This window comes from Equus przewalskii, chromosome 24, assembly GCF_037783145.1.
Source record: "Equus przewalskii isolate Varuska chromosome 24, EquPr2, whole genome shotgun sequence".
Lineage (NCBI taxonomy): Eukaryota > Metazoa > Chordata > Mammalia > Perissodactyla > Equidae > Equus > Equus przewalskii.
This window is the reverse complement of record NC_091854.1, coordinates 11,343,556-11,361,901: the sequence shown is the minus strand read 5'-3', so window position 1 is coordinate 11,361,901 and position 18,346 is coordinate 11,343,556. Positions and strand designations below refer to the sequence as shown.

At 39.7% G+C, this 18,346-nt stretch overlaps 2 long non-coding RNA genes across 3 annotated transcripts in view; one reads left to right on the top strand and one right to left on the bottom strand.

Moving 5' to 3' along the window:
• LOC139079053 (uncharacterized) overlaps positions 1 to 18,346 on the top strand; it is a 138,744-nt gene that overhangs the window by 50,319 nt on the left and 70,079 nt on the right. The gene's annotated exons all lie outside the window — the stretch shown is intronic.
• LOC139079054 (uncharacterized) lies at positions 4,933 to 16,810 on the bottom strand. Its single transcript, XR_011532312.1, has 2 exons — positions 16,680 to 16,810; positions 4,933 to 8,626 (listed from the first exon to the last, which is right to left on the bottom strand). It is a non-coding gene; the product is annotated as an uncharacterized lncRNA (long non-coding RNA).

Sequence of the window (18,346 nt, the reverse complement as noted above, 5' to 3'; positions counted from 1 at the left end):
TCCAGCTGCATTCTGGTAAGGCTAAGTGGAATAACTGTGGCCTAAGATGAGGGTGAATCCAGAATAACAGATTTCAACTTTTAAGGAGACTTTATTTAGGGACACAGCACCTTCCTCCTAGATGTGCCCTTAAACACGCTGTAAATGGTGTGTGTGTGTGTGTGTGTGTGTGTGTGTTGTTCAAGGTATCTGTCTGAGAATCAGGAAACAGATTAGATTTTTAGCTGCATGAGACCCAGCTTTACTCTCCTTCCAACCTAGTCCCTACCACTTCTTACCTCCGCCACATCAAGTTTAGAATTGCTATAATGTTTAAAGCTACATATAATGGGTAATAATAGTATTTACCATTTATGAAGTTCTTAATATGTGCCAGCATCATGGTCAGATCTCTACGTGCATTTTCACATTTAATCCTCACAACAATATAGGAGGTAGTCACAAACATTTGCATATACTTTTTAAATGTCAGACAATATTCCAAGTACTTTATATATGTTAATTTAATTAGGTATTATTCTCATACTTTTTTTTTACCATATGAGGACACCGAGGCACAAAGATGTAAATAACCTGCCCACAAAGAGCTAATAAGTGGCAGAGTCAGGATTCAAAACTCATGTCTGACTTATCTCATTAGATTGCAAGTCCATGAGGGTAGCAACTGCATATGGTTTGCTGTCATCTGCTCAATGCCTGGAACGCAGTAAACAGGCACACACATTGCTTGAATGATTGAATACAGAGCCTAAACCATCCTCTGTGCGGTACCAGAGCCCTGAGCAAACAGACTTTCCCCCAGATCAAGTGAAACACAACCAGACAAGCCAGGACACTAGGGAGATTCATTCAATCAACACTCATTCACCAAATATTTACCAAACACCTACTATGTGCCAGGCCCTAGCCTCGGTGCAGGTGACACTTTCTTTTTTTGAGAGGGAAATGCCACATGACTTGCCCCAGTATCTCTCATACCCAGGTGTGTTGGTCTCCAACTTTCCTCTATATCTTCCTCATCCTCCCACAGCTAATCCCACAGGCCCAGCAACATGGGGAAGGCAGTTCTGATCCCATGCAAACAGCAGTAGGCCATATTTCCCTTGTTTTCCATCAGTCTTGGGCTTGTGGGACTCACTGGGGATAATGACTCAGTGCTGGGGAGAGCCTGGGGGCTGAATGTAGCAGATCTCAGAGGGAGGGAGTGCAAATTGGAGGCATTTTATTGTTTTCTCCTTTTTTACTCTGAAAACTTTCCAAAAAGAGAGATCTATGTGAGTGGTTTGCAAAATCCATCTGAAGGTCAACTCTAATGAAGTTGAGGCCTGGCAGCTGTACGGTTTCGGTGTTGGTACACAGCTGCCAGAGGTGAGCAAGGTGCCCACCTTCTACATCAGCAGTAAGTCTTGGGCAACCTGCACAGCTCCTGCAGCCTCCCAGACCAACTTGGCTTCTATGAAATGTGTATTGCATCTATGCCAAAGAGAAAATTTATCTCTACTTTAGTTGAAATAGATTGATGCAGGAGTTTAGAATTTCATTTTTTGGTAAATTTTAGGCAAACATGGACAACCATTGTGTCACATAGTAGGTACTCAAGGAACTTTGTATTCCTCTTCATTTCTATCATTAGGATATAATTTTAGCACCAGAAGACTGGATCAATGCAGTGCCTGTCACATAGTAGGCATTCAGTTTATTGGTGTACAACGAAAAAACATGCATGAAAGAGAGAAAATGAGGAATCAAGAGATTCAGGTTCTAGTCTTTGCATTTTCTACTAATTAGTAAGACAAAAATATGGAAATCATCTCTCTGGGGCTCTGTTGTTTCTACTACAAAATAAAGAGATTAGACAAGATAAGTTCTAAAATTCCATCCTGTTCTTAAATTTTACAGTTGAAATTTTACATAGAGGCAGCATTACAGAGCAGAAAGAAAGACAGCAAAGCCCAGAGTCCACAGGCAAGATTTAACTCCAGACTCTGCAGCTGACCAGCCACCAAAACCTAAGCATTTTACTCAACATCTCTGAGCCTCAGTTTCTTCATCTGCATAATCGGGATGTTGAAATGCTTTGTAGGATTTGAAATGTTTTGTAGGATTGCAGGAAGATAATGAGATAATGTTAGTGCTTGGAATATAGAAGGCTTTAAATAAATGGTAATTAAAAAATAAAAACCTATTGAATTTAAACTCCATTCTTCTTTGAGGAAAAGTACTATGGCCATATGGGGTAGATTGCGTGAATGACCCCAGTGCTTCACCACTCCCTATATCCTTGCTGTTTGACATGTAACTCCTCAGTGCTCTCCCGAGCCTGGACTCCACTTGGCTGAATGACTTGCTTTGGCCACTAGGATGTTAGCAGATGTGATGTGAGCAGAGGTTTGAAACGTGATTGGACTCTTCTTTTGTGACTGCCATTGCCATGAGAAGGACATGCCTAAAGTAACTCACAGGTCTTAAGAGGGGAATAAGTGACACATGGAACAGAGCCACACTAGGCATGACCAGTCCAGGCAAGCCAAATCCCAGTTAACTCAACCCTCAAAAACTAAATAAATAATTGTTTTCAGCCACTGAAATGTGCCGTAGCTTTATGGCAATAGCTAATTGACGTACCATTGGTTTAAAACAGAAGAGTCATAGATTGTTTTATTTTAAAATTAGAATTGATTAGTGAGATTTGAAAATATATTTACCTTCCCATATTTGGTGAACCTTCAGACACACTTTTATGAAAAGTATCAGGAGGAGAAGGAGACAAAAATTTGCTAAAATTATCTTTCTGGTGCAAATGACAACTTTAATGGTGTCTGAAGCATTTTAATTTGTTGAATTATGAATGTTTGAAAACTTGCCATTAGGTCTGAGTATTCTGGCTTTCATTTTAGATTTGGGAATTTTTAGCAGGGAGGGACTTAACATGTGCAGGTCCAAATCTGATTACAGAGTACGTCTGTCCATTGCTTAATGCCACTGTCCTTTTGCAAAACCCAGACATTTTAGTAACAGTTTTATTCAGATTAATGAGGCTTTGAAAATACAGTGTCAAAAGATTGCCCTTGATGGGTGAACAAGACCCTTTGTTTACAAGATTAGACACATCTCTTAGAGGGAAGGCCTCCGGCAGAAACCAATCACCTCTGAACCAACACAATCACTTCTTAAATAAGATAGCGTGCTCGTCTATAAAACAGGAGGCACATTCTTCTGGACATTAGGACTAAAACTAGCTGGTAAGCTTCCTCAGGGCAGGGCCAAGAACAAACACGCACACCACCACCGTGTGATTGCTTGACTAGCAGAAGATGAATGCTGTTGATGAAGAACAGCAAGTTAAAACCTGCTCCTCATTAGAATCCAGATCAAGTGTTACTCCACTAGGAAGAATGAATTCCTTTCTCATCTGTGTTCCCCTGGGACCTGTTGGGCCCGTTTCCATGTCTGAGTCTGCCACTATGCTGTCAGCTCCTCAGACACGAGACACATCATATTCATCTTACCTCCCCTATGCCTAGCAAGATACCTTATACGTATTATGAGCCTCACAAATTCTTGTTAAATGAATAAATGCTAATACTTCCCCAATTCACAAATAAGGAAGCTGAGAGTCATGGAGATTAACTAGTTTTCTGGAATCACTCAGGGGCACAAAGCTGAGAATTAAATTTGAACTCAGCTCCGGGTGAATCCATAGTTTATTTCTGTTGTACCACACTTGAATCAGGATTCTTGTAGCAGTGAGCAAAATAGTACCTATAAAGTACATAGCACTGTAAGAGATGCTGAATAAATATTTACCTTTTCATGTCTTATTCTGGTGCCAGGAATCCCACCATTGGAGATTTATCTCTCTCCTCTTGAATTCCTTTTTCTTACATATCATCAACTTACTGTTGGTTGAAGATGGAAAACAACCAATGTCGTAATAGAGTAATGGCTAATTTATGGCATTGAATAGTAATTGGATTATTATACAAACATTAATAACCGTGTATAGGAAGAGTTTAAAATAACATGGAAATGCACTCAACAATGATGTTTGGTTTTTTACTGAAAGCAGCATATTATTTCTTTTTGAATATATGCAGTATATTTGCAGTACTACCACAATGCTTTCAAAACTAAAAGAAAAGTTATTGAGAAAAGACTGGAGGGAAATGTGAGAAGTAGGTTGGCAGTATTTGTCTTTAGATGATAAGAAAAGGATGATTTTTGCCATCTTCCATTTTCCTGAAATTTTCAAGTTTCAAAAACTGAGCATGTCTGACTTTTATATACTGAAAGGCTTTCACAATGCCTTTTCTGTTCCCTAGTCTGTCTTTGGTAGATGGACCACTGTCACCATTTTGCCCCTACCTTGTCAACAATTCTATACTTTTGTCATGGTATCTATAACCCTATATTGTACTTAATTGTCTCATATTGACCTCCCCTGTTACCTGCCTATGAGTTTAAGAGCAGAGATGGTCTGATTCCTCTGCATATCTCCAGTACCTGGCTAGTACACAGTCTATGGTAGGCACATAAATTTTTGTTAAATGAATGGTATTTCTCATGACTGAATTAACAATTTGCACCATGACCTCCATGAAAAGGGAGAAAAGGAAAATGCGCGTATTTATATGTGTGTACTTCAACAGAGTCAGAGCTTACAAACACTCTACTACATGTTTTCACATGTCTTACTTCAATGTTGCACATTCACAAATTAGAAAATAAAACTAAATACGCCATTGAGTTCTTTTTTCTCCCACATTAGGTTTTCTGAGTGATGTTGAATGGCACTCAGTATGCATGCTTTTCTAACATGAAATCCGTAAATTCTCTGAATACAGGCAAAATGTATGAAAATTGTATCAGATATAATTTAAATGTGTTTTCTCACCATTAGGATGTATAATATTTCCTTTCATGAGCAGAACAAATAATGCAACTAGTGTTTATTCTTTGACTACTTTTTTACTAAACAGCTCAGTTAAAACACGCAGGCAGCACAAAAACGCAGCGCTTGCCAGTCACCACTCCAAGTTCCCTAGGTTAAACAAAGACAGACCAATCTTATATCTTGATAAATACGATGCTTGTGGTAACTGCAGCGTTCACTTTGTATCCCATTTCTCCAAGTTCCTGTCAGCCAGATGTCACTTGCAATGCAAACACTAGAAAAATATGAAATAATAATTTCATACATCATCTATGTGTGCACGAGCCGGTCAAACATTCAATACGAATTCAAACTGCTACTACACACAGAGCAAATATCTTCCAAATAATATTTCAAATGATTGAAAGGCTTTTGATTTGGAAGTGTATTCTCTTAAGCTAAGTGGTCCCCAAGACCATCTAGAAAATTCAATTGTTTCATTTTTAAAATGTTTTCTGCCCAAAATTATATCAAACCCTAATGTCTCAATAGAAACACATGGGATTGGATTGCTGACTGGGCGCCTGATGTCAGAGAAAAATCTAATTTCACCATGGCATTTCCTCGTCCTGTCTCACCAAAATACAAAATTGATAAAATTTTAATGGATAATTTTCAGAAGCAGAACTTTAGCCATCGGGAAAATATGAAGGAAAACTTAGCATTGTGGCGTAGGAGAAGCAAAGTGGAGGCAGGAATTGACTATAAATACAGAAATATGATGTTATATAAAAAGCATTCTGAAAAGCTTTTCCTTATCTAAAACAGAACTTCAACTTTAAAAAGTCCCTTATTATCAAAATATTGGCTTTTCTGTTTGTCCAGTTCTAAGTTTCTCTTCCCAAATCTTTTCTATTTTGTAAAATGATATAGGCAAAAGGAATCACACTGTAAGCTATACTGTTAGATATATATTTGCACAGTGTTGATTTCTGGTTTTGATGTTAGCTACAAAAAAACGAGCATGTGTACCCTGGCTTCAATTAAGAGATAAGAGAGAATGGTATTAGATTCAGCCCTGCTTCTTTCCACTAAGGCCCCAAACATCATCTCTTTCTGCTTGCTCTTCATTGGTGAATTTCTCTGCCTGTCTGGAGGAAAGAAGGCTCAGTTCGGTTTGTTTTAAGGAGGGAGCTCTGTACTATATACAAAGCAGGGGCTCAGAGCAGATAGACACTCAGACGAGCTGTGTGACCTTCACCATGTTCCTTACCATCTCTGAGCCTCAGTGTTCTCATCTGTAAGATAGAGATGATAATCCCTACCTTACTTTTTTCTTGTGATGTTTAGGAAGAATATTTATAAAACATCTGACACAATGCTTGACACAAAGGAAGTACTCAAATAGTATTTTATGATGATTAACTTCTTTGAACTTCTAATACTTGCTGTGTTGGATTCTGCTTTCTTTTCAATCTTGCTTGATCATCTTCACACAAGCTGGCAGCGATGGGTGGGTTTCAAATAAAGTTCTGGGGAGGGAAGGGGGCAGCCTCTTCCCTGGACAGATTTGCCAAAGTCACCCTGGTTATCAGCGAGACAAGCAATGTGACAGCCAAACCCTGAAAGTCACTGTGAAACCTGAAGCTGTAGACTGGAGGTGTTGGGGACACCACAAAGAGGCAGATGCTGCTCGACAAGGAGGAATTTCATCTTTGGAAACACTGAGAATGGTCATCAACTTCCCTCACTCAGCACCCACTTTGCCCCTCCACCAAGACGCTCTCCAGAGCACCTCAAGATTTTAAAGCAGAATCAACTGCAACGCCAACGTTCCTGTTGAAACACTTGAAACTGACTAGCAACACATTCAGCATTTCCTCTCTCTCTCTCTCTGGTTCATCTTCTCCCCTACGTTATATTTTCCTATGAGGGCAAGCCCTGAATCTTAAATTGTCTTCATCATTCATCCTTTCTAACACAGGGTTTTGGACTAGACAGATCCTAATTAATAAATATTAACGTTAACACATATCTAGTATTTGAAATTGAAGTTAGCTCTTTCTCTTGAGGCAGCTTATTCAACTGAATCAAGACTGACTATTTGTTAGCTAGGATGAGGAGACTGTGTGGTATAGTTATTGATGGTATAGCATTTAGAATCAAACAACCAGATTGTTATCCCAACTCTGCCATTACTTACTATCTTGGGCAAATTTCTTAATGTCTCTGAGCCTTAGTTTCCTCAATTATAAAATGGGAAAATAATTCCTCCTTCTTAGGATTATTATAAATAGATTGCCAGATAAAATACAGGACACTCTTTTAAATATAAATTTCAGATAAGCAACAATTTTTTTTTGTATAAGTATATTCCAAGTATTGTAGGGAACATACTTATACTGAAAAATATTTGCTGCTTATCTGAAATTCAAATTTAACTGAATGTTAACTAGATTTTAATTTGCTAACTCTAGCGACCCTAATTATAAAGACTAAATGAAACAATACGTTGTAAAGCTACTCGCTTCCTGCCCATTGGATAGTGGGTGCACATTAAGTGTTATCTCATTTTCTTCTTCCCCCGTGGGGCTGTTGTGCAATTCAATGCCTGGTGCATACTACCAATTCAATAAATTGTAGTGCACTTTTCCTCTCAAGACTCAGTCTCAAATGATTATCTCTGTGCCTAACAACAAGGAAAAAGCCTCAGCCGCCTTCATGCTTGTCTCTAGACTTGTCTTCTCCTTTCTCCTTCCTGGGGCCTACTGGAACACAGACTCCAGAGGGCATGGAATGGTCTCGTTAAAAGGGCAAAGCTGAAGAGACCAAGTTGTTAACCCATGTCCCCCTCAATTCAAGGCAACTTGATCTTTGAACATCTGAATTTACCGTGGAAGTAGATGTTAGAAAATCTTTAAATTGTGAGCCCTCTAAAAAAGTTCCAAAACAAAATTGCAAAGAAAGATTTGATTTACAAAAGCATAGAAGTAAGATAACCTGTTTAGCAGAAAATCTGTTACCAAAAGTAGGTTATGAAGGCATTGCTAACAACTCTAGAAAACTCTTTGTTGCTTCCACAGGCACCCCTCACCTTACCAATCAGCTTATCTGGACACTGTTATTCATCCAGGCAGAAAAGCTTTCTTTTGTACAATTGCCAAATGCCCTCCTGGGGTGGCTAGACATGAACTTGGCTATCCACAAATATACAGGCAAGGATTTTAAGAACACGTTTTTTTTCCCTTACAAATTCAGCATTGCACTCTCTGAGAAACCAGAGATAGTGCATAGGATATGATTCAACAGAAAGTCTTTGCATGAGAAAATGTCTCTTTCAAACATGGCCTATCTGAGGATCAGCACGTTTGGATTCTGTCTGACCCACGTTCCCAGACCTATAGCTGGCTCTGCTGGAGCAGGGGCAGCTGCCAGCATCCTGGGAGAAGCTCCCGTCTGCCCCAGTTCTGGGAAGAGAACACCCTCACGTCTGGAATAGTTAGGGCCTAAGGCCTATGAATATTTCTAGATTACACATTGGATCTTTCCACGGGAATCAAGTCTTTGGCTGACAACAGAAAGCAGGTACTGTCCATTTCCTTCAGCTCACAGTCTCATGTAAACAGGCGGCCACCGTCCTCAGCACCAGCTGCAGCTTCTGGGTGGTCCTGTAGGAAGTTCCAAGTGGATTGCAATGTAGTGGTGGTGGTCACACCGCTTACAGGCTGGTGGTCACACAGCTTGAGTAAGCATCTGTGGGAGAGAGCAAAGATCTGTATGTTCTCTACGCTCCGGTCTCGGGTGGAAAATCAAAGCAAAATCTGACTTCCCAGAGAAGATCTGTTCTCTAAAATTAAAAAACAAAACTGAACCAGACCAAACCATAGATGAAAACAATGGGTGGATTTTTCTGGCAGGCAATTCTCTATATGAAAATTTTGGAGTTTTGCTCTCCTCTTCCTCTTGGGCATACGGAAGTAGAGTCTTTGTAAATCCATGCCAATTGATCAGTATTATTGCATACTAACGTATAATGTTATGAGACTTTACAGGATCTCTCCTTAGGAAGGCAAAACAGGAAAATTGCTTAGTTGGAATCCCACTCCACCACTTATTAGCTATTTAACAAGTTACTTAACTGCTCCATGTGGTTGTGAGAATACAAAGGAATTAATACAAGTAAAAGTTTAGAACACTGCCTGGCATATATTAAGCCCTTAGCAAGTGTTAACTGTCATCAATATAATAAAAATGACTTTAATAATTATGCTTTATATTTGTGTAGTGCTTTATAGCTATAAAGTATTTCACCTCTCTTGATGGATCTGTAGTTAAGGTGAGGTGGAGTGAGACAGAGAAATCTCCATTGGGAGAAGGGATAAATAAGAATAATCGGTTTTGTGAGATCGGTCCAGGTAGGAAGAGTGGTACATGTGACTTAAGAAGTAGAGGAGGCAAGTTCTGTAAAAGATATTAAGATGGTTACTGGGTTGGAATTGAGAACCCCGTAGAAATACGGTAGAACATAGGTAGTGTTCAGGGGTGTGGACAGCAAGGGAAAAGAAATAGGTGGAAGTTGAAAGAAGCATTTATAAGGAGCTTACAAATAAAAATAAGGAATTTAAATATGATTCAGGAGACAAGTAAGGCATTTTGAGAAAAAAAATCTAATTTCTCTGGCCCTACACCTTACCCCAAGTCAATTACAGACAAGGGTTTAAGAGTTGAATATATAAAAAATTAAAAAGCGTAAACAGAAGAGAAGAAAATTGAGAATTTATCAAACATTTGGGATAGGTTTAACTTTCTAAGCTTAGAATCAATAGAACAAATGTTTTTGAGTGTTCACACTTTCAATTTGGTACTCATGGACCAAATCAGGGAAATCAATTTCAGGGCATACAGGTAGCACTCCCAATGGAGGCTCTTTTCTTCTCTTGGTTTTATCTTTCCATCAGGACTCTCATGCAGGTATTCTGTGGTACCCAGCGAAAAACAAAAACGTGGAGACCCTTCTTCAAAAAACAGGAAACAAATGCCATTAAACACATCAAATTATAAAGCTGTTTCCTTTCTTCTGTTGTCTCTTTCTTGAATTGTCATGATGGTTTTTATTTGCTATTCAACATTATTCTAAGTAAATAAAAATTTTAAATTATTAGCATGAATTTTAACATTCATCTTTATATTGTGCAATGCTAATTTTAACTGTAAATATGAGAGCACTTGAATTGTATATTGTATTGCTGAAACTGCACAATTTTTATTTTGTAATTGGTACATTCATATGTATTTTGTTACCAAATCAGTGGAAATGTTGCACAAAACTAACTCAACTGTTTTTATTATAAGTTATACACACATTCTACCAAAATGCTACCTTCAGTCGACTGATGAATATGGAAGGACTGAAAGGAAAAGTATCTACGTGTTGCCCTATCGTTTCTTTTCCTTCCATGTCATCACTTTCAGCATAAGTGGTTGACTAACACACGGAAGTAACATGAGTAAGAAATGATATGATATGGTTCCTTGATTGTTTGCATCTCTTAGAACACCATGCCTTCTTTCCACGTTCTGTGTTTGAAGCAAATTCTGGTGGAATGGAAAACCAGGCCTCTAAGGGATATCAGTGTCCCCCTCCTTTGGTTACAGTCACAGATGCAACACGCTTACCTTGTACTTGCTTTGAGTCTCCCTTTACTCTCATACATTGTGGGTCCACCAGAATTCTATGTTCATAGGGCTCTATGAATTCTATGTGCAAATGGGGTAGCAAAGAAAGACAGACATGCTTGTTGCACATATATCCTCTGCTCATGTGCATTCTCCATTGTCCCTTCAGCTTCACTTACAAAACATTCAAAGATTAAATTATTAAGAATTTATAGATAGTGACAGCAGAGAATTAAATCAAGTGTGAGGTCCCGTGAGACTGCACAGGTCACACACCCATGAAGTCAGTGTTGGGGAGGAAGACATTTCCTCTATCCATTCTGGGTCCTTCTGGCTGGACAACAAATTCAGTGTTCAGCCAGTGAAATTTTATCCCATCCAAGTTGTCAAACTGTAGGGGAGGAAGACATTTTCTCTACCCACTCTGGGTCCTTCTGGCCGGACAATGAACTAAATTCACATGAGACCAAATAACAGGAGAAAATTAAACAAAGCTCTATAACATGTATACATGGGAGAGACCCAGAAAAACTGAGCAACTAGCCAAAATGACAGAAGCTCTCACCTTAAATACCATCCTCAGCTAAAAACAAAGGATGATGTTGGGGGTGGGGGGAGTCAGTTATGGGAGATTACCAGAAAAGCACAGTAAACAAGAGTAAGGTTATTATGCAGATTTAAGTCTTTGCCTTCTGCATTGATAAGAGTTTCTAGAGATAAGTTCATCCCTCCTTCTTCCTGGTGCAGAGAGGGAGACACCTTTACGCATGGAGATTTCCTCTACAAATGTAAATGTCTCTTTACAAAGGGTTAAATTCTACTTTTCAGAGTTTCTCTCATGTCTACAGTTTTTAAAAGTAACCAGCCCAAAATAATCCTCATGCCAAAGAGACATATCTTGGGGTGGCCAATTCCAGTCCCCCACACCAGCCACGTCATTAGGTAAAGTTCTACTTTGTGTCAGTTTGTCATTGTACTCTGTTTGGAACACCAGCAATGCTCTTGTTCAAACAAGTGTCCCATGGTAGTTCCTATCCTTTAAGTCTATGGTGGTGTCTCTTAGATTCATTATAATTCCCTGAAAAAACTGTATTTTATAACATTTTGCATCTTCAGTGACTCGCAGAGTGTCTTGTGTATGCAGCAGGTGATTGTTGTGGATATTGATAGTGGTGAGCACCCTACTTGATGTGACTCATGGGATCCCTAACTATGAGTTAGTAATGTTCATTATTCTATGCCTGCTTGCTAAATCCTTTATTATCAGCTAACAAAGGAGTAAGGTGTCAGGCTATTACTTCTGATGTCCCTTTTTAACCTGTCATATTGTGAAGAATTGCTAGAGATTCACCCTTCTGGTACAGGTAAACCTGGTTCTTTCCTAGTCCCTGGATACTAGCAGAGGAAGTGATGATGGAAGAGCTGTAAGTTGCAGGTCACCATGCTGTCTCAGTCCAAACAACTATGGGGTGCTTCTGCCACCTCCAAATATAATCCCTATGAAGAAGTAGTACAGGCATCCATTGCCAGGATCCTGGACATTGAAGTCTTTGTGTATATAAGATACAAATCTTGTACATAAGAATATTTAACACTCACTGGAAAAATAGAGAGATGACACATTGACTTTGCAATATACAGACATGGGCCAGCTCTTCTTAGCGAAAAAAAGACATTCCAAATTGAGGCAAAAATATTTGACACATTACCCAACCCCACCCCCTCAAACCTGGGGACTGTAGCAAGCCATAAAGTAACCAAGTAAGATGACACTTGGGAAAAATTCTGGGGGTATAGATTAATCATATCTCCAAAGGTTTCCCAGAGTGGCCCAAAAAGGGGAAGAGTCCAAATGATTCACAGTTTGCATTCTAGAACCTAGAATCTGTAGAGTAAAAAGGATAAAGCCAAGGAAGCCAAAATGACTACCTAGACCAAGGGAATGAGCACAGGGCAAGACAAGGAAGCCAAACCAAGAGGATCATGACCTAGGTATGTTCTCGACTGCAGCAGACAGCAAATGGAACGACACAGAGCAGATGGTCTAGGAAGCTGCTGGTTACTAAGGGGTTCAGTGCATTTAAAGGCACTGAATCGGGTCCCCTAGACACACGACCAGGAGATGTCAATATGCCCACTGTCCTTTTGCTGAGATAGCACACCTCATGGGACAGGCAGGCTTTATGGATGGGGAAAAAACAGTCAGAGTGATCTCTCTGTTCTTACTCATCATGAGTAGCAGAGGAGGAAATCTAAGGTGACTAAGGGAGGATGCAAAAAGTCTATTCAGAGAAGCAAAATAAGGAGAGTACATTTGGGAAAAAAAAATAAAAGGAAGGACTGAGGGAAGGAAGAGGAAGGAGCAAAGGAAGGGAGAGAAGGAGAGAAAATGATGATATTTATGAAAGTCCCTTGCTTTGCACAAAGCCTGATACATAGGAGTAATGCTATTTCAAATCAGTTGAAGATTAGAAAATTTAGAAAGAAAGAAAATGAGCTACGATTTAGTTGGGACAGGTGCAATTTTTCTCTTCAAATCCTGGCTGCTAAAAATGTCATAATTTACCCCATGATGAGAAACTCAAAAGATAAACACTTAATTGAAATCGGCTGACACCTTTCCTAAGGGTACTCCTCTTAAGACTGGGAAGAAGAGAAAGAAGGAAAGGTGGAGAATGAAGGAGAAGAGAATTGATAGCTCACTAATCTATTTCCAATCAAAAATAGCTTGAGTTACTTAGAGGGCAGCCTCTGTGGTGTGGCTGCCAAACAAAGCATAGAGAGGTTGACTTGCTATGGTCCACAGAGAGGCGGCTGGCTCTGAAAGGCCAACTAACAAAGGTAAGAATGATCTTCTTAGTAAAGCATCTCCGGGGGGCCATGGTTTCCATGTTCATCAAGAATCCCCGAAAACCTAGAAATTTGGAGGTAGTCAGAATTGATTTAATCCTTTTTACTATAAATCTCATTTCTGAAAATGATTAACAGAGGCAGAGACGTAAATGGTAAAGTCTCGATCAGGGAAAATGCTGTCAGCGTATCATCTAGATAGATTAGAAAATGAACGCTCGGGTTTCTGTGAAGGAAGACTAATGACATTAAGTCAAGATGAAATAGAAAGGAGCGTCGCACAGGCTCAAAAATCATAAACCATGAGCTCGCCCTGACAGAAGACCCTCAGCAACTTTCTGAATGGAAAAATTGACAGGAGTTTGGTCTGAGAGTATTTTCTTAGGCCTCATTTAGAGTTCCTGGCTTGTTTGGGTTTGTTCTGAAGTTCTGGGAATTGCTCTGCCAAGGTTCTGACATTTGTATAAAAGTGAGATCCTTCTGCCTACAACTTTCAATGCAATCAATTGCACACTCAGAAACAAGGAAAGGAGGGTTTGGCTCACTAAAACAATAAATAAACATTTAAGATACTTCCATACTGTGCAACCATCTGATTTTTGAAGTGTCACAATTCTGCTGCCTTTCAGAAATAAGGCAGAGCTGTTGCCCTGAAATCAGTGGTGGCGGAGACCAACGTCCTTTGTTTAAGTTAAGATCAAATAGTGAAGCAAGTATATAAATTCCTGCCAAATAAAGCTAAAGCAGGCCTTCTGCTCTCCTTGGTAGTGGGAATAAGCTTGTACATCTGCTTCACATGTGGTATATCACTTGATTACTTAAACTACGTCTCCATTGGAAACACACACACACCACACACGCATATGCACTTCCACTTTTTTTGAATAAGCCAGTAGAATACCTTTAAGTCTACATATCAGTTTGCTGCAATTTTTCTTGGATTTGATAGAATAAATCTATTGTGTTCCAATGTGGTCTCTTTAAGTTGACCTGTCTCTTCCAGGGAGACACAATGATCAGCTGGAAATTGCTCCCAGCATCTTAAAAATTGCGAGTCCCTGCAAACTAACTGTAAGTCTCTCTTATGCAGGGAGCATTGGAATCCCTGACATTTGATGTGGAGGCACTAGCCCTGTGGATAGGCCAGGAATGGGCTCCAAGCTTCACAACACAGCACTGATTTTTATGAAAACTAGGCCTATTAATCTAAAACTCAAGCTAAAATCTTTATCCAATTTCCCAGTTCGAACGGTTATGTGAAAAGTAGCTCCCCATCCTCCGCTCCCCAAATCCCCGTATTAGGGCTACATCATTAGAAGATAAAAATATACATTTCCACGTCTCGTCAAAATATGCAATATTCAATAGATAGATGGGTAGTTAGGCGGGTAGATAGATACTTACTGTTCAATTCTAATGTTTCCGACTTAAAATTTTAAGGTCATTGTCTCCCTTCTGACACCTCTTACTGCATCAACATCCCATTATATCATTACAGACTCATGAAGCAATGTACTTTTACATTTTGCAGGATAATGACTCTTTTGTATTTCAGTTTTTATCATAATATAAATCTTGAATTGTAATTTGCATATCTTTTGTTTAGAAAAAGAGATCCCTATTTAAGACTTTGTCATTTTAATACATAGGCTGTAAAGTGGCTTTTTTTTTTTCAAAAGAAATGCACCAAAATATTCCAATTTATTCTTCACCTGAGTAACTGAATCTGATTCTACCTCTGCTGCTGCATCAATAAATTAGCAAATGTCCTGAACAATGCATTTCCAACAATGATAGCTCAACTGCTTAGCCCTCTGTGCCAGTAGGTTTTCTGTCTGTTACAAGTCTAATCATGAATTTATAGTGGCAATTGAGACTGGACATCAGTCGATTACACACACACATGAATATATTTGCTAATTTATTTATTCTATATGAAGCTATGTAAAGTACACTCTGTATATATACATACATATAAATGTGTGTGTATGTGTATATTTCATATGAAGAGTACACTGTCTTCTCATCAGCTTTTTTATTTTCTGTCCTTTTCTTTGTTTCTTCCCTGTGGTAGGACTGTCTCCGTGAAGCAGTCTGGGAAATTTGTCATTATGACAGACTTCGGGCAGATTTGAGAGAGCCTTTAAGAGACAGGGCACAGGCAGCGTCCTGTCCACCTCCACACACGAGGAAGGGGACAGGTAGTGTGCTCAAGGATCTAGCCTCCCAATGCCTGCCACAGTGCCCAGCACTGAGTGAGTGCTTACCAAATATTTGTTGAATAAATGAGTGAATGAAATGAGTCTTAGGATTTATCTCTTTCCAACTCTTTCATCAAATTACGGAGCTGCCTCTGTCGTTGCTACTCTCGGAGACTGACAAATATCTGCCCCTTTTTCCTGTGTGGCCTACAGCATTGCTCAATTGGCTTCACTCTGCTCTTACCGTTCCATCCTGGAAAGGTTTGGCGAGGTCAAAGGATAAGACCATAATGGAAAAGCTATCTGTTTGCCACAAAGCAAACTCACCATCTTAGAAAAAACATTTAACCCTGTACTTTCCAATGTCCTGATGACGCAACTGGACCAACTGCTTAGGTTGAATGAGCAGCAACTAGCTGCTCAAGCAGGAGTCAATGAAGGGTGGAGCTCTGCACTCGGACTGAGAGGCCACGGAACAATGATGTTTAAATGCTAGACCTTTCTTTTACTAGCTGTTTTAATTTCAGCACGTTATTTCATTTCTCTAAGCCTCAATTTCCTCATTTGTGAAGTGGGAATAATAATATCTGCCCCACAGGACTTTCGTGAAGATTAAACGTGACTGTATGTGAAAAGGTGTATTTAGCCCATGTTATGTTCGAAACATATTTACTCCCATTCCTGCCATCCTCTCTCCCCCTCTGCCCCCTCAATCCAATTATTTCTCCTTTCTTCCTGGAGAAAATGGAAAATTCAGATACTTCTTCAAACATAGCCAGAATGAAGTAGATGGGCCAGAGGGAAGTGGACCAAAACAGCCAGAGCAGAAAACCAATCTAATGCCCTATGATAATGGTCCCCTTTCAATCCCTTCACTATCCCCTGACCTCCCCCTTGGACTAGGACATGCACCCTGGACACCTCAAGAAGTCCACATTTGGCCAACCTGGCTGACAGTGATGCTGTGGGGAGCTTGCAACCCCCGTAAACACAGGCAATTAAGCCCCTAAAAGCTCTTAGGCTTATTGCCCAGTAAATTCACAATGAATAGTAACCTTAATAAATGTTATAAATCTCACCTCAGAGCCAACAGGAAATTCAAACTTTTGCATGTGTGGGAGCCAAAGTGCTGCTGAAACAAAAGGGAGGTGTGTGGACAAGGAGAACATTGTGCTCCGTCCTCCTTTCCCCTGGCAGCACCAGAGTGCCCCAGGCCTGGGAAAGGCCCTTAATTGTATTTTGTGAGGCAGTTCTCTGGCCTCCTCACTCCTCCCTTCCTTCACCTGCCTTAACTCTTTCTTGTCCCAGTGGCCCAAGAGGTAATCCATCCATACACATCTCCTACTGATTGAAAGAAATGATGGAAATATTTGATGGGGCCAAATTATGGACAAGTTGCTTTTTTATGTCAATGGTTTAGTCAGAAACAATTTTAGAAACTTAATTAAATCCTAAAACTGAAACTTAAACTCAGTGCTATAAAAAAAAAAAAAGAATATCAAAGAGGAGAAACCACTGGATATTTTGATCCACACCCTCACAAAAGGGTGTTAGTTTTAATAAACAGTCACAATTTGGGGCTGTTATGAACCATAAGGCACACTCCTGGCCATGTTTCCAATTTCCTCTCTTGCCTTTACTGCTGTTATATTAAGGTCTGTGGTGAGGCAAAATGTTTATTAAAAAAGGTGAGGAGAGCAATATTCCAGATTAGATTATTTCACCTGTTCTAATGTACACCAGCCAATCGGAGGTCTTCAGGGTGGGTCTAAGAGCTGCAGCCCTCCCACCTCTGGAGTTGACAGAGGGGGAGTTTCAACCTGTGGTTACAAAGTGAATGCAGATTAGGCCTTTTTAATTACTGACTTTAACTGAATATGGAATACATTTTCCAGTCACAGAGAGGGGCAAGCAAATGCATCTGGAGCCTCCTCCATCGTGGAGATAATTACACTGGGATGGAAAACAGCTCGGGAGCAACGAGCGCTGAGGACTCGAGTGACAGAACAGTCTTTCAAGAAGGCGTTCTTCACTTCATGGGGGTAGAGATGGAGGAGTCTTTGAGTGCCTTCCCAGAGAAATAAAACATTTTCTCATTGAAGACCCAGCTCGTACAGAACCCTTCTGGAACAAATGGGGGGAAAATGCTCAGCATGTTGGAAATTGCCTAGAACACAGTCCAGTCCTCACACAGCAAAATCCCATTAAAGCAACATATTTCTTTGATTCCCCTGGGGATTTCTTTAAGTCAAATAGGCTTTCTTATAGTGAATCCTTAGGGACTTCCAAATCCTTTAATTGTTTCTGGAATTTCTCTAATTGGGGGAGTTGCTGAAAAGTACTTTCATGTATTGAATGAATTGCCTCTATTCCCCAACGTTAACACTGTTTTTTCATACTTCTTATTTCTCTTCTTTCATGTTGGTAGCTATGTGACGCTTCCACTCCTAGTCAATACTTAGATCTGCTGAATAGTGTTATTAAGATTTGGGATACACTACTTGACCCTGGCATAGCCAGGCCTGCATAATAATAAGCTGTGTTACAATACCATTCTATAGAATTTATTTCAGAAACAGGGATTTTTAAATGCTTAACACAAGTATCCCTCATGAATTCCTCAAATTCAAATATATAGGGTGTGGTCATGCCAACAGCCTCTAGGCCAGTGCTGCCCAACAGAAATATAGCGTGCAAGCAACATAGGTAATTTTAGATTTTCCAGTAGCCATATTAAAAAACATAA